This window comes from Cynocephalus volans, chromosome 14 (assembly GCF_027409185.1).
Source record: "Cynocephalus volans isolate mCynVol1 chromosome 14, mCynVol1.pri, whole genome shotgun sequence".
Lineage (NCBI taxonomy): Eukaryota > Metazoa > Chordata > Mammalia > Dermoptera > Cynocephalidae > Cynocephalus > Cynocephalus volans.
The window spans coordinates 22577201-22589852 of NC_084473.1; positions in this window are offsets into that span (position 1 = coordinate 22577201).

The following is a 12652-nucleotide window of genomic DNA, read 5'->3' on the forward strand; positions in this document are numbered from 1 at the left end:
GCTGACCTCAGTAAATCCCCAGCCTGTTTAGATGTAGCCAAAATGTTGAGGTAGCAAACACTTCCCCAAGTGCATCTCTCAGCTCAATAACACTGTTAGAACTACTACAAATGCCCCCAGAGTGCCTGAACATCCAAATGGAAAATGGTAGGAGTCAAAATGGGCCTGGAAGCAAAGTCAAAGTGAATTCTTTCCTCCCCAGCACCCAGCTCCATCCCCAGCTCAACCACGAAAACAAAAATGGCCATTCTGCAGTCCTGCAAGCAGGGAAACAGACTAAGTTGTTCAAGGGGAGGCAGGGGATCCTTTTCCTCCTTTGGTTCCAGGAGTGAGCTTAGCGAGGACCTCGAGCCTGATGCCTCATTGCTGGAAGGTGAGGAAGCCAGGCGAAGACTACCTAGTGGCTCTCGCAGACACTGACCAGCTGCAGAACTACACTCTCTCCCCTCTGAGACTAGTGTCCACTCACTGGCTCTGGCATGTCATGGCCTGGGCATCAGAAGACGTTTGCATAGTAAGGACTGGATTTTCCTTACGCCAAAGTAGACAACAGCTTTGCCTTGTAGCTGGGTCCCAGCTGGATCCCATCAAGTCCCCACAAATCAGAAAGGGAAATTGTTTTGAAGCAAAAGGTCTTTCCCACATAAAAGCTCAGGCAGATGGCAATTATTTATTCCAATTAATAATAAGAAGAAAAACAGGTAGCCTTATCGAGCACATACTATGGGCCAGTCATTGTTTTAACTGTTTTATTGGATTGATCTTATTTATCCGTTACTGCAGTCCTAGGAAGTGATGACTTTTATTATCCCCAGTTTGTAGATGAAGAACTGAGAAAACAAATGTTAAGTAATTTTCCCAAAGTTATACAGTGAAAAAGCAATGCTAAGTGTTATAACAAACAAACGCTGAAATGTTACAGGCTTGATACAGTACAAACTTGTATCTTACTCATGCAAAGTCTCATTGTTTATGTGGATGTTCAGGACCTTGCTGGTTGAGACTCTTCCTTCCATCCTCACCATGTGGCTTCCAGTCAGCAGGTGGGGGAGGAGGCACATGGAAGGGCACATAGGAGATGTTTATGGGCCACACTCAGAAGGGACATACATTACTTCCATCCACATTTCAGGGACCAGAGCTCAGTCACATGGACCCACCCAGATGCAAGCGAGGGCTGAGGAACGTTGACCCTGGCGATACTATTATGGAAAAAAACTTAGTAAGGAAACACCAGACACTTGGAGAGTTGGAGAGTTAGGAAGTTTATTACGCTAGTGGGACCAGGCAAACTCAAGTTCTAAATCCTGGGACCTTGAGTGCAGGGAGGGTTACAGTTTTATACTTTTTCAGGCAAGCATGCAAACTTTCTGATTGGTCCTACCTGTATCTAGGCAGAGCCACACCAGCTGAGGACTTTAAGCAAGTGGCTATACAAAAGCAGGAAATGTGGTTAGGGGGACTTTGTAAATTTTAACATATATCTTAAGCAAGCAGCTTTTCCAAATTCATGTGACTCAAGCAAGCAGGCAAGCAGGATTACAGAAGCTAAAGATTGCAGGCAACTGATTAACCACTAAACCAACTTCCAGGGGCCCTCTGCAAATAAGCACATCCAGTTAAAAGGTTACACAAACAAGGGCCTTACTTAAAATTTTCTTCTTAGACCCCAACAAGACAGCCACTTCCCAGTCACCATACTACCTTATAAAAGAGAAACACGAAGCTCGGGTGGTCAGCAAGCCACCTCTGCCACAGTTCTGGAGCTGGGATTCAAACCCAAACAGTATGGCTCCAGAGACTGTCCTCGTTACCATTACACTACTTGCCTGGGCTCAAGAGCTGCTAGGGAGATGGTCACCAGGCTCAGGAGGAGCTGGAATCTGGCCAGGGCAGAGTTTGGGAGAGGGAGGTGGCAGGTGCCTCTCAAGTGCCCAGCACTAAGCAGTCTTTCTCAAGAATCTCTTCCACACACCTCTTGTGGGAGCTGAAATCTCACCATTAACATGATGACCCTCTTGGTCATGGGCTCAGTAATACTGAGAAATGTCTACAAAGTTGCAGATAAACTCTAAATCTCTTTTATTTTATAACTTCCCTAAGTGAGTTTATAAGATTTTCTAAAGGGGACCACCAGGTGAGTTCACAGTCCAGTTGGAATTTGAGAGAATCTGGAAAACTCTCTGAAAGTACTGTGGGTAGCAGAGGTCGGGGAGTACAGATTCAGGACTGAGCCTAGTGTGGCTGGCATTGGCGAGCTGCCCAGTGTACCTAAGCAGAGAGAGCTTCGCACTGGGGGATGTGATGGTTTTAAAATATGTCCACATATCCCTTGATCCTTCCCCATCCATGAGGTGGAGGCCAACTGGCCTTTCGTTGAATATGAACTGAACTTGGTGACTTACCTCTAATGAAGCAAGAATGGTGTGTGACCAAAGACTAAGCGGCAAAGGGCACCAAGGCTTCTTCCTTGTTTTCTCTCACTTTCTCTTGGATCACCTCCTCTCAGGATGTTAGCTGCCATGTCGTGAGGACACTCAAGCAGCCTATGGTGAAGCCTACGTGGTGAGAACAGAGGCCTCCTGCCAGCTGTCAGGTGAGGGAGCCACCTTGGAAACAATTCCTCCAGCCCCAGTCAAGCTTCCAGATGACGACAGTCCCTGCCAACAGCCTGACCACAACCCATGAGAGACCCTGAGCCAGAACCACCCAGCAAAGCCACTCCAGAATTCCTAGCCCACAGGAACCATAATAAATTATTGGTTTTTTAAGCCACTAAGTTTTGGGTAATTTGCTTTGCACATCTTCCTCCACTCATGGAGAACCTTGAACACCAAAATCCTGGCTTTGGTCTTCAAGCATTATAAGGAGGCAAGGAGCATTTCAAGACATGACATGAAGTAGGGTTAAGAAATGGGAAAGTATTCCCCTTGCCACAGAGAAGAGGATTTCACCTTTCTCTAGCCCAGTGGTTCTCAACTGGGGTTGATGTTGCCCTCCGAGGGACATTTATCAACGTCTTGAGACATTTTTGATTGTCACAGCTGGGGCAGGAGGGGGTACACTACTGACACCTAGTGGGGAGAGGCCAGTGATACTGCTAAGCATCCTACAATACCTCATCCCTTCCCCCCACCCCCACCCCCAACACACACAAACACAAAAGAACTATCCTGCCCAGAGGGTCAAAAATGTCAAGATTGAGAAACCCTCCTGTAGTCCTTGCCTTGAAACCACTATCTCCCTTGAAGCATCTGCGGGTCTGGGCCTCTCCAGAGTTAGAGTCACCATTTTGACTTTCCCACAAAATACTTAATTTTTCAGAACTCAGAAAAAGGAAAATAAAGCCCTGGTCTATCAGAAAAACTTTGGTCAGTTTCCAGGAGTATATGGCATGGCTATGCATCTTCCATGGATTCTCCAAGCCAAGAAGTCAGAATACGGTAGATTAAATTGTGCTAACAAAATTAACTCTGAAATCTCATTGCCTTGACACAAAGAAAGATTTATTTCTCTTTCACATCACAGTCCAGTGAAATCATAGGGGTCTCTCCTGCAAGCTGTGACTCAGCCTTCAAAGACTGCTTCGATCTGTGGTTCTTTCATCTTGCTGCATTGACATCCCCCACTGGCAGGTAGTAGAAGCAAGAGAGATGAAGGAATACGCTAGGGAGATTTTATGGCCAGTTCTGGAAATGCCTACATTCCATTGGCCAGAACAAGTCACACGGCCCCATCTAACTGCAGGAAAGGCTGGAAAACACAGTCCAACTATGAGCCTGCATGGATGAAGAAAAGTGGTCATTGGTCAGCACTCTGGTATAGTTCCTTCTTGTCCTCACCCCTAAGGCCCCACACTCAGGACAAAGGCCTGGCCCAAGCCCACAGATGCAATCCCAAGAGAACGCATCAGGAAAGAAACAAGCACAAGCTGTAGTCACTGGCAGGTCGCCATGAAGGTGGGGGGGACAGCACAGGGCTGTCCATTATCTTTCCTCCACAGTCAGCTACACAAGGGTCCTCATCACTCTGGTTCAGAGAAATAATGGGAGACCCTCCCCTCAGCACAGACCCAAATCGGATAAGCTCTGGTTCCTCGAAGAGCCTCTCACTAGACATCCTTGACTACAGTTTTATCTCTGGACTCTCAGCTCCACACGAAGGACATTTTAACTTCATATATTTTTCCAAAACGAGAAGCAAATCTGAAAGTGCCTTCATAACACAGCCTCCTGAGTCCTTCCTTCCCTCACACGAGGACACTGTGCAGGGCCTTACCGCTCAGCTCAAGTGAAGATTGTCTGAACCTTGTGAACGCCGAAAGCTTAGTAAATCGATAAAGAGGGGAGGCTCCAAAGATGGGGGCTGAAGATTAAAATGGGGGTTCAACCACACACTGTTTATATGCATTATTTTGAACATATATTTCACTGAAGTTTTATAAGAGCTAATTCTGTATTTTCAATTTAAAATAGTCAAGTAAATATAGCATTCTTGGGATAAAAACTGAGGAAGTCCCGTTGGACACATGTGCCCCAAATGTAATTAACTCACCCCAGCCTAATGCTTCTTAGTGTCTATGCAAGAAGTTGGAATCCCATTTCTTTTTCACCTTCCTTTTCAGGCCTGAGAAGCTGCCCCCCACCTTCCACCCCCACTAGCTGTCAGCCATGTGGGTGCACTCTGTAATCCTATAGTGCATGCTGGAATGAAGTTGGAATACAAGATGCTACAGGTAATAGAGTTTATCAGACTGGCTTGTCATTATTTTTCCATCGTTATACAATTACTGCAGCTTTGGAAGGTAATAAATCACTGCACAGGTGACAAATTGAGAAGCTAAGAAGGACAGTTATTCTCACAGATAAAGCAACTGCTTCCACTAAAGAGATGTGGTGACTTGGTGGTCAACCTTTTAAAAAACGTCCTGTGGTCCCCTTAGCGTCCCGTCCATGGAAAGCCATCTACAACTGAAAGTGTGCCAAGCTATTGCCAAGACCACAGAGGAGCTTAAACTCCAACAGCTCCAAAAATGAGTGTTCCCGTTTAACTCCTTGATGGCTGAGAGGGAGCCTTATAATGCCAATAACCAAATTCCAGTGGGTCCAAACTTCATTGGCTTAGGGTTAAGCACTCAGACAGCCCATTACTCATTCAACCTGACCCAGAGATGTCTCCAAAGAAGCCCAGGGCATGTGTGCACACTTGTGGGTTCTTTTGTGTTTTAGGTTGTCTGCGTATTAAACTGCATCTGCACAATTTCTGAACACACCAAGTTTTGTGTTTTGTTTTGTGTTGTTTTTTAAACTTGAGTAACAAAAATAGCAGAGCATATTTTCTGAAGACTATAAAAAATAGATTTCTAGACTAAAATCAAGCGGGAGATGTTTTAGTCCAAGAAACAATACTCTGGGAGAGACTGTATGTAGGATATGAGGGGTTTGTACACAGAGAACTGGCTGCACTCGTCTGGTGCTGACGGCTGTGCTGGTTGAGATGCTGTAGACTCTCTCCAATGGGCTCCTAGAGCATAAGAAACTGCTAAGAAAAGAACTACAGAGAACCCCTTCCATAAAGTTTTAGTGAAGCCATATATTTGGGGACCAACCTGCACCACTAAATAGGAAAGCATCTTTGGTCTCGATGAGCAAGGCAAGTAGCTATTGCCTAAAAGTAGGACATTTTGGATTGGGGGATTAGCCTCCAGAGAAGTGGGTCTCAAAATGTGACCCTCATACCAAGAACATCAGCATCACTTGGGAACTTATTAGAAATCCAAACTCTTGAACCCCATCTCAGATCTACTAAATCAGAAACCCTGTGGTTGGGAGCTAGCAATTGGTGTTTCAAGAATCCCTCCAGATGATTCTGATACATGCTCAAGTTTGAGAACCACTACTCAAGAAAAGTGGGAGATTAGTCTTGGGATCCAAAGGACAGAGGAATACAAACATCCAAGCCCATGCACTCCTCTGAAGCACTGGTTCAGCCTATTATTATGGATTTTCCCTGCATGCAGAGCTGCCACAACTGGTTGTGCAAGTTGGGTACTGCATAAGTTTTCCCTGACCAGGGGATAATTAGAAGGCTAAAATATAGGCCATGTCTGCTCTTAGCACATAAGCTTCATGGGCTATGTGTGCTCTGATGCAGTGTTTTTCCTAATATATGCAAAGATATCATATAGATTGGCAGCTCATGTTACCGTCACCTCTTTATTCAAATAAATCTCAACCTTCAGGAAGAAAAGAAGATGAACAGCAGGTGGATATCATAATCTTACCCTTTCAAATTGATGAATAAGTAGCTTAACCATGAATGGCGACTTCATCCCCTATAGTGACTTGAGTTCTCTAAAGCCAGGTTCCCATGGTCAATCTCTACTCAAACTAAAAGGAATTACGAAACAAAACTCTGAAACTCCTAGCCTAGAAGGCATCCTCCAGCCTGCACCCATTCTGCAATCAGAGTTCTCTAAAAATTGAAGTAATTTTTGGCCCTGTTGAATCCAGAACCAGGAAACCACCCCAGATGACAAAAGGGCTGTGTGGGGCCCACCACATGGAGTCCCCTTAAAGAGGTCCTTCCTGATCTGGGGAAAGGCCTCAGGGTATGTTTTATAAGCCTTAGCAACTCCTATGTACAGTATCTATCCTTTCATCCCCACAACTCCCCAAGGTCTCAGCATCTCCCAAAACAGGCAGAGCCTCCTCCACAAATTAAACAAAGCTGGTTAAGGGCACTGAAAAAGGTTCTGTTTTTCCTCTACCGCAAACCTGTCCGAAAGAGGCCACTAGGAGGTGGTCCGGTTCGTGCCAGCTCACCCCACGACTTCATCCCATCATGAGAAAACCCATCGGATTAGGAGGATTGGGTAGGGAGACTTCACACCCTCTACCTCATTCCCATGGTCACCACATGCACAAAAATGATCATTTTGTGTGTTACACTCTGGGTAATCAATTCCAATCCCCTGGAGATTTCCTGGGTCTGCTAAGCACATTTATTCTCCTGTTTCTAATCTATTCCTTTGATTTGCACAACTTGAACATACTGCCATCGTTTTAAAGGAGGGCAGGGAAGAGGAAATGAGAAAGAGAGGGCAGAGGGAGCAGAGGAGAGGGAGGGAGACGGAACTTGATCCTGCCATCCTCCAGCTTTAAAAACTCCCCTCGGTCTATTGTACAAAATGCCCAGCTCCCCTCCCACCCCCCATTCAAGGCTCAACAGCCTGGCTCCAAAGCTTGCCTGCACACATCTATGCTGAGTATTCAAGGGTAGGTGTAATGACAGTGATAATGTAACAATGTTATCCTCCTCAGAGATGCTCAGTTTGAAGACTCTCAATAATCACACGAAGTTAGTTACTATTATTATCTCTGTTTCACTGATCAGGAAATTGTGGCCTAAAGAGGTTAAATAGCCTGCCGATATCAATCAGCTAATAAGTTGGAAAACTGGGATTTGGGCCCCAGCATTCTGACCCCGCATCTCCAAGCTCCTAATCACTAGGCTCATTTTTCCTGGCATGGAACGCCTGGGCCTTCTAGGCCCTGTACATCTTGTACACCTTGTAATGGGAACCTAGAGGAAGCTCCAATTCAGGAATGAAATTCCCTCCCCCAACCATGACTGTTTTCCTTGGTCTTCAGCCTCAGGTAGGAGGAAGCCTTGTATGTGCAGCAACCGGATATAAAATGATCAGGAAATACAGATCATCTCTGCTTCTAAGATCTCCCATTTTATATTAATGCCACAAGATTTCACAAATTACATTGAATGAGCATGTTCTCAGATTCACATTCAGCAAACTGTTGAGTGCTTACACGTCAGGCAACATGCTAGATGATTCCTTCAATGTCACCTCATATAAGCCACAAGGAAGTATTTACATCCCCATTTTCAGATGAGGACAGTGGACTTCAGAAAGGGAAACAGCTTGTGTCTTTCCTGCGTGTTCATAACTGGGGAGAAGGAAGAGTGTATGAAAAGCAGGAGCTACCTAGGGAAGCTAGACTCTCAGTCAAAGCTGATCGGACGACTTAGAACCCACCCATCTCAAATATCTTTCCCCCATTACCTGAATTTTTACTTCACTGCTGAATTTTGATTCCTCAAATGGAAATACCTCCAGGCGGTTTATGAAGTGTTCTGATAATATTGCTGCGTAACAAATTCCCTCAAAACTTATTGGCTTAAAATAACCATTTTATTTTACTCACCATTTTGTGGGTCAGGAATTTAGGTAGGGCTTGTCTGGGAGATCACGTGGAGGCTCGACTGGACCGGACGTCAAAGATGGCCCACTCATGGGGGGAAGTCGATGCTGGGTGTTGGCTGGGAGTGAAGATGGGGTGCAGACTGGAGCCCCTGTACATGGTCTCTCCAGCATGGTGGCCTCTGGGTGGTCCAACACTTACATGGCACCGGCTTCTCCCAGAGTACGCATCCCAAGAGAACCAAGCAGAGGCCATGTGGCCCTTTTGATCTAGCCTTGGAAGTCACTCAAAGTCACTTCCACTGCATCCCACCCATATTCAAGGAGAGGGGACCACCGCTCCAAGGAAGGAATGCCAAAGAATTTGCAAACTTTTATTTTAATGCCACATGAAGCTATTGATCACTCACACCAGCGTAAACTTAAGTCAGTGGATTCCTTTGTGGGAATGACAGTCTCCGAAGATGACCACCATCAATTCCTTCCCCACTGGCACAGGCATGCTGCTTTCATCAGAAGGTGACCTGACCTTCCCCTCCCTTGAATCTGATTGGCCTCAGGATTTGTTCTGATTAATAGTGCATGAGGCAGAGTGAATTTTCAGTTATTGGTCTGGCCTTTAAAAGAAACATGAGCTTCCACTTCCTCTGGGGAAGTCAGAATCCATGAAGAAAGTCAAACTGTTCTAAGACCACCATGTTGTAAGGAAGCCTAAGCTAGCCTTGTGAAGAGGCCACATGGAGGAGAACCAGGCAACCCAGCCTGCAGCCAGAACCAGTGCCCCAAACATAGACCCAGCTGAGCTGCCCCAGCTAGCCCCGGCCCCATGAGCCTTTCCAGTCAAAACCAGATGTCACAGAACACACGCAAATGGCCAACTCTCTCCACTTTGTCCTGACCAAATTCCTGGCCCACAGAAGCATGAGGACATAAAATAGTGGTTGTTTTTAGCTACTAAGTTTTAAGATAGTTAATCGAGCAGCAACAGATAATGGAAACACTTCCTAACCACTTCCCAGGACTAGCTACAGACAAGCTATGCAGGGGCAGAAGCTGAAAGCATGATGTGTTGAGGGCTGAGTGGGGGAGGGCGGTGTGCAGGGCAGGAGCTGTGAGGTTGCAGAAGGGACCGTGGGAGCAGGCCAAGGACGTACCACTCTGTTTCAAAGTTTTGCCCAAAAAAACAAGGGAAAGTGGATTCTTTTCTTTTACTTCACCCCCTCATCTCCAGTGACTCTTCTCCCAAGACACAGGGAGGTCAGAATATTATGTATTAAACTGAATTTTTAATTTATTTTATTTTCATATGTGAAATATTTCAAACATACCGAAAATAACAGAAAACAATTTAGCAAACACTCTTGTACTTACCACCCAGCATTTAAATAGACTTCTGAGGAGTAGTCGAGAATCTTAATCAGCTTTCATAGCATTGCTATTTACAGGAAAATATGTTCTACCTTCTGAAAAACTGACTTGAGGATAAATTCTCAGGAGGCCTCTGGCAGTCAGCAATGGGGATTGGGTATCTGCCTCTGGCAGGTCCCAACACAAGGCCAGTGGATCCACCTCCCATAGCTGTGGCCCTGGGCCTTTCCCCACCACCATCGGGTGCCCAGAGCAGTCACACAGACAAAGCCCTTCCCCCCACTCCACCCCACGGGGCTGCTTCTCCCTGAACCACCTCAGCCTGCATCATCAGTGCCCCCCCCCACTATTTATTTTCACCTTACCCACAAAGTGCACCTGTCCCGTACTGCATCCTGAGACAGGTGATAGGCAGCCAATGTAATGGACCACCCCAGACCTTTCACTAGTGAGTAAATATGTCACTTTTCCAAGGTCAGATGTGGGCAAGTTGATAAGTGCCTTCTAGAGGCAGTGCAGCGAAACCCACCGCAGGCACTGGTTCTGGGCATGTCTACAAAGGAGTTTACAGGGTTTGCTGGAATCTTCCATTCACGCCTCCAGATCTGCTCTCCATTCTCATCTCCCTAGGATGCTGACCTCTATGGATTACATCAGGGACTTCCTTGGTTCCAGCTTTCTCCTGGGTTCAATTAATGGGGGAGCACCTGCAGGGGATGAGAAAAAGGGAGGAGAGTACGCTCAGAGCATTCATCCTCTCGGTTCCCTCCCCTGGCTCACCACGCACTGTCCCTGACCAAAGCCTGAGCTCTCTTTAGGCAGCCCGTCCACACAGCCCTCCTCTCCTGGGCCTGGGAACTGCTTCCTCCTATCCTTGCTGTCTCAGACCTGGGAGAGGTAAGGAGCCCCACTGTTCCTGCCCTGGGCTCTGCATTATCCCCTGCAGGTTCCCTTCATCCTGCTTACACTTTTCTATGGAGTCTATTAAAGTCCCCTCAACTGTCCTAATTTGAGCATGCTGTCCTTTTCCTGCTGGGACTATACAAGACAGGAGGGAAACCTCTCAGCAGCCCTCAAACTTGCCAGAGGTGACCCAGCCAGGAGCCACCAACGACACAGCAGAGTAGACTTGTCTCATGCTCATTGGAGGAGGTACAGTCTTGAGGCCTTTTTCAGCTACATGTGCCCTGATACTTCTGTTCTTGGCTATCTCAGGTACACAGTAAGCACGGACTGCAGGTAAGGATACCTGTGCACACCTGCTCCCACAAAATGAGGCAACTGCTAATTCTGAGCATCTCTATTATGCTTTATGCTTCTTCATAAAAGGATAGGACATATTATAAGCAAAATAGGCTTGCTAAATATAGTCTATTCAGCCTGGGGAAGGCTAAATTATTCATAACCAGACCAGGATATACAAGGCACGCTAAACACAAATCCATTTTTGATTTTGCTTTTGTTTTGTTTTGTTTTGTTTTTCTGGGGCCTGTGTATGCAGCACCCCTGCATTGATCTGTAACTGCTCCCCTGTTGCCTGCGTTTGCTCAGGATGAAGATCTCAGGATCAGGGCCAATTATCAAGCTCTGAATAACCCCAGTCTTGCCCACTGCAGGACAGCAGCCACCACAAGGTCATCAACTGTCCATCCTGTGTAAAGTGGTGCTAGAGGCATTTGCATCCCATGAAAGATCATCAGCTCCCTGCAGAGCCCTAAAGAAGACATCATCAAAGCCAGGACAGTTCAGCATCCATTGCACCACAAAAGGCAAGATGGGACAGTGTGACAATGACAATCAAAGCTGCCTCTGAGTTCTTGATATGATCAATGCCAAGGAAACAATGCACAAGTCCTCTCCAAACCAGAGGTCTCAGACTGGGTAGTGCATTTCCAATTATTTTCACCCTAAGCTCTCTTCATACAGGAGCTGCTGATTCAATTTTTTCTGTAGTATGAGAATCATTGCTGAAAATACAGATGTCTCTGAGACACTCACTGCTCATAGTTTCCAAATAAGACAAAATAAAACCATGAAATAAAACATAGATCTCAGCTGTTCTCTTCTTCCTGAGCCTTGGTCCAGGATCTGAAGACTTAGGCACCTGACCATGACCTAGAGGATTCATGGGCACCTCAGAATGTTACATGAAAAAGTTGGGAGGGTGGATACAATGAAACGAACTATAATGGGGGGATCCCTAGGCAATAATCTGTCAAATACAGTGTTTCTGTCATAATAGCACAGAGAAATCTCTCATAAACAGATTATCTCACTACAAAAATGGACACAGATTTTAGTGAACAGTAGGTAGAAAGAAAGAGGTTTTATCTGAGAACAGAATGTGGCTTTCAGCTTGAAACAGACAGTGCGGTTGGTAATGCATCTGTTTCCTGATATGGGTAGCTTCCACTTCCTGCACCTGGCACAGGCTGTGCAGATTTAGAGGACAAAACTGCTGCTCGACTCATGGGAGGCCTCCAGAACCTGAGGCCAGAGGGTGGTCACTGGGCAGATCCTCCAAATGAGGGTGAGGGTGTAATAGCAAAACTCAATGTGCCTTGTGTCTTCGATGATGAAGCCGCTGCTAACAGCACTGGAGGTGGGCCCAAACTGAAGGGTCCTTCATCTTGCAAATCATTGCCTGGTTTCCTTTCCAGTGTGAGAAGAGTGTGCTTTATCAGCCAAAGGAAAGAGCCTATGATGATGGATTCTGCAGGACGTGGGAGCAACCACCCCTCCTGGAAGCTACTGAACATGTTGTCCCATTGTCTGCATCACTGGATGAAGAGCTCCCTGGAAATTCAAGCCAGCAGAGCAAGTCCCATCCAAAGAGAAAGAAGCAGTGGACCAGTGCCGGAAGGCACAGGGGTGCATGGAAAAGGGCCTTGGCTTGAACCCCTGTGGCCCTACTGGTCAGCTGGGGGCCATGAGCAAGTGACCCAAGTCACTGCCTTGCCATAATTAGACAAGAATTTTGTACACAGTAAAGCACATACAACTATAAGAGATAACTGCTATTTTCATGCTGGAAGCCTTTGTAGTCTTGAAACTGTGGCATATTTT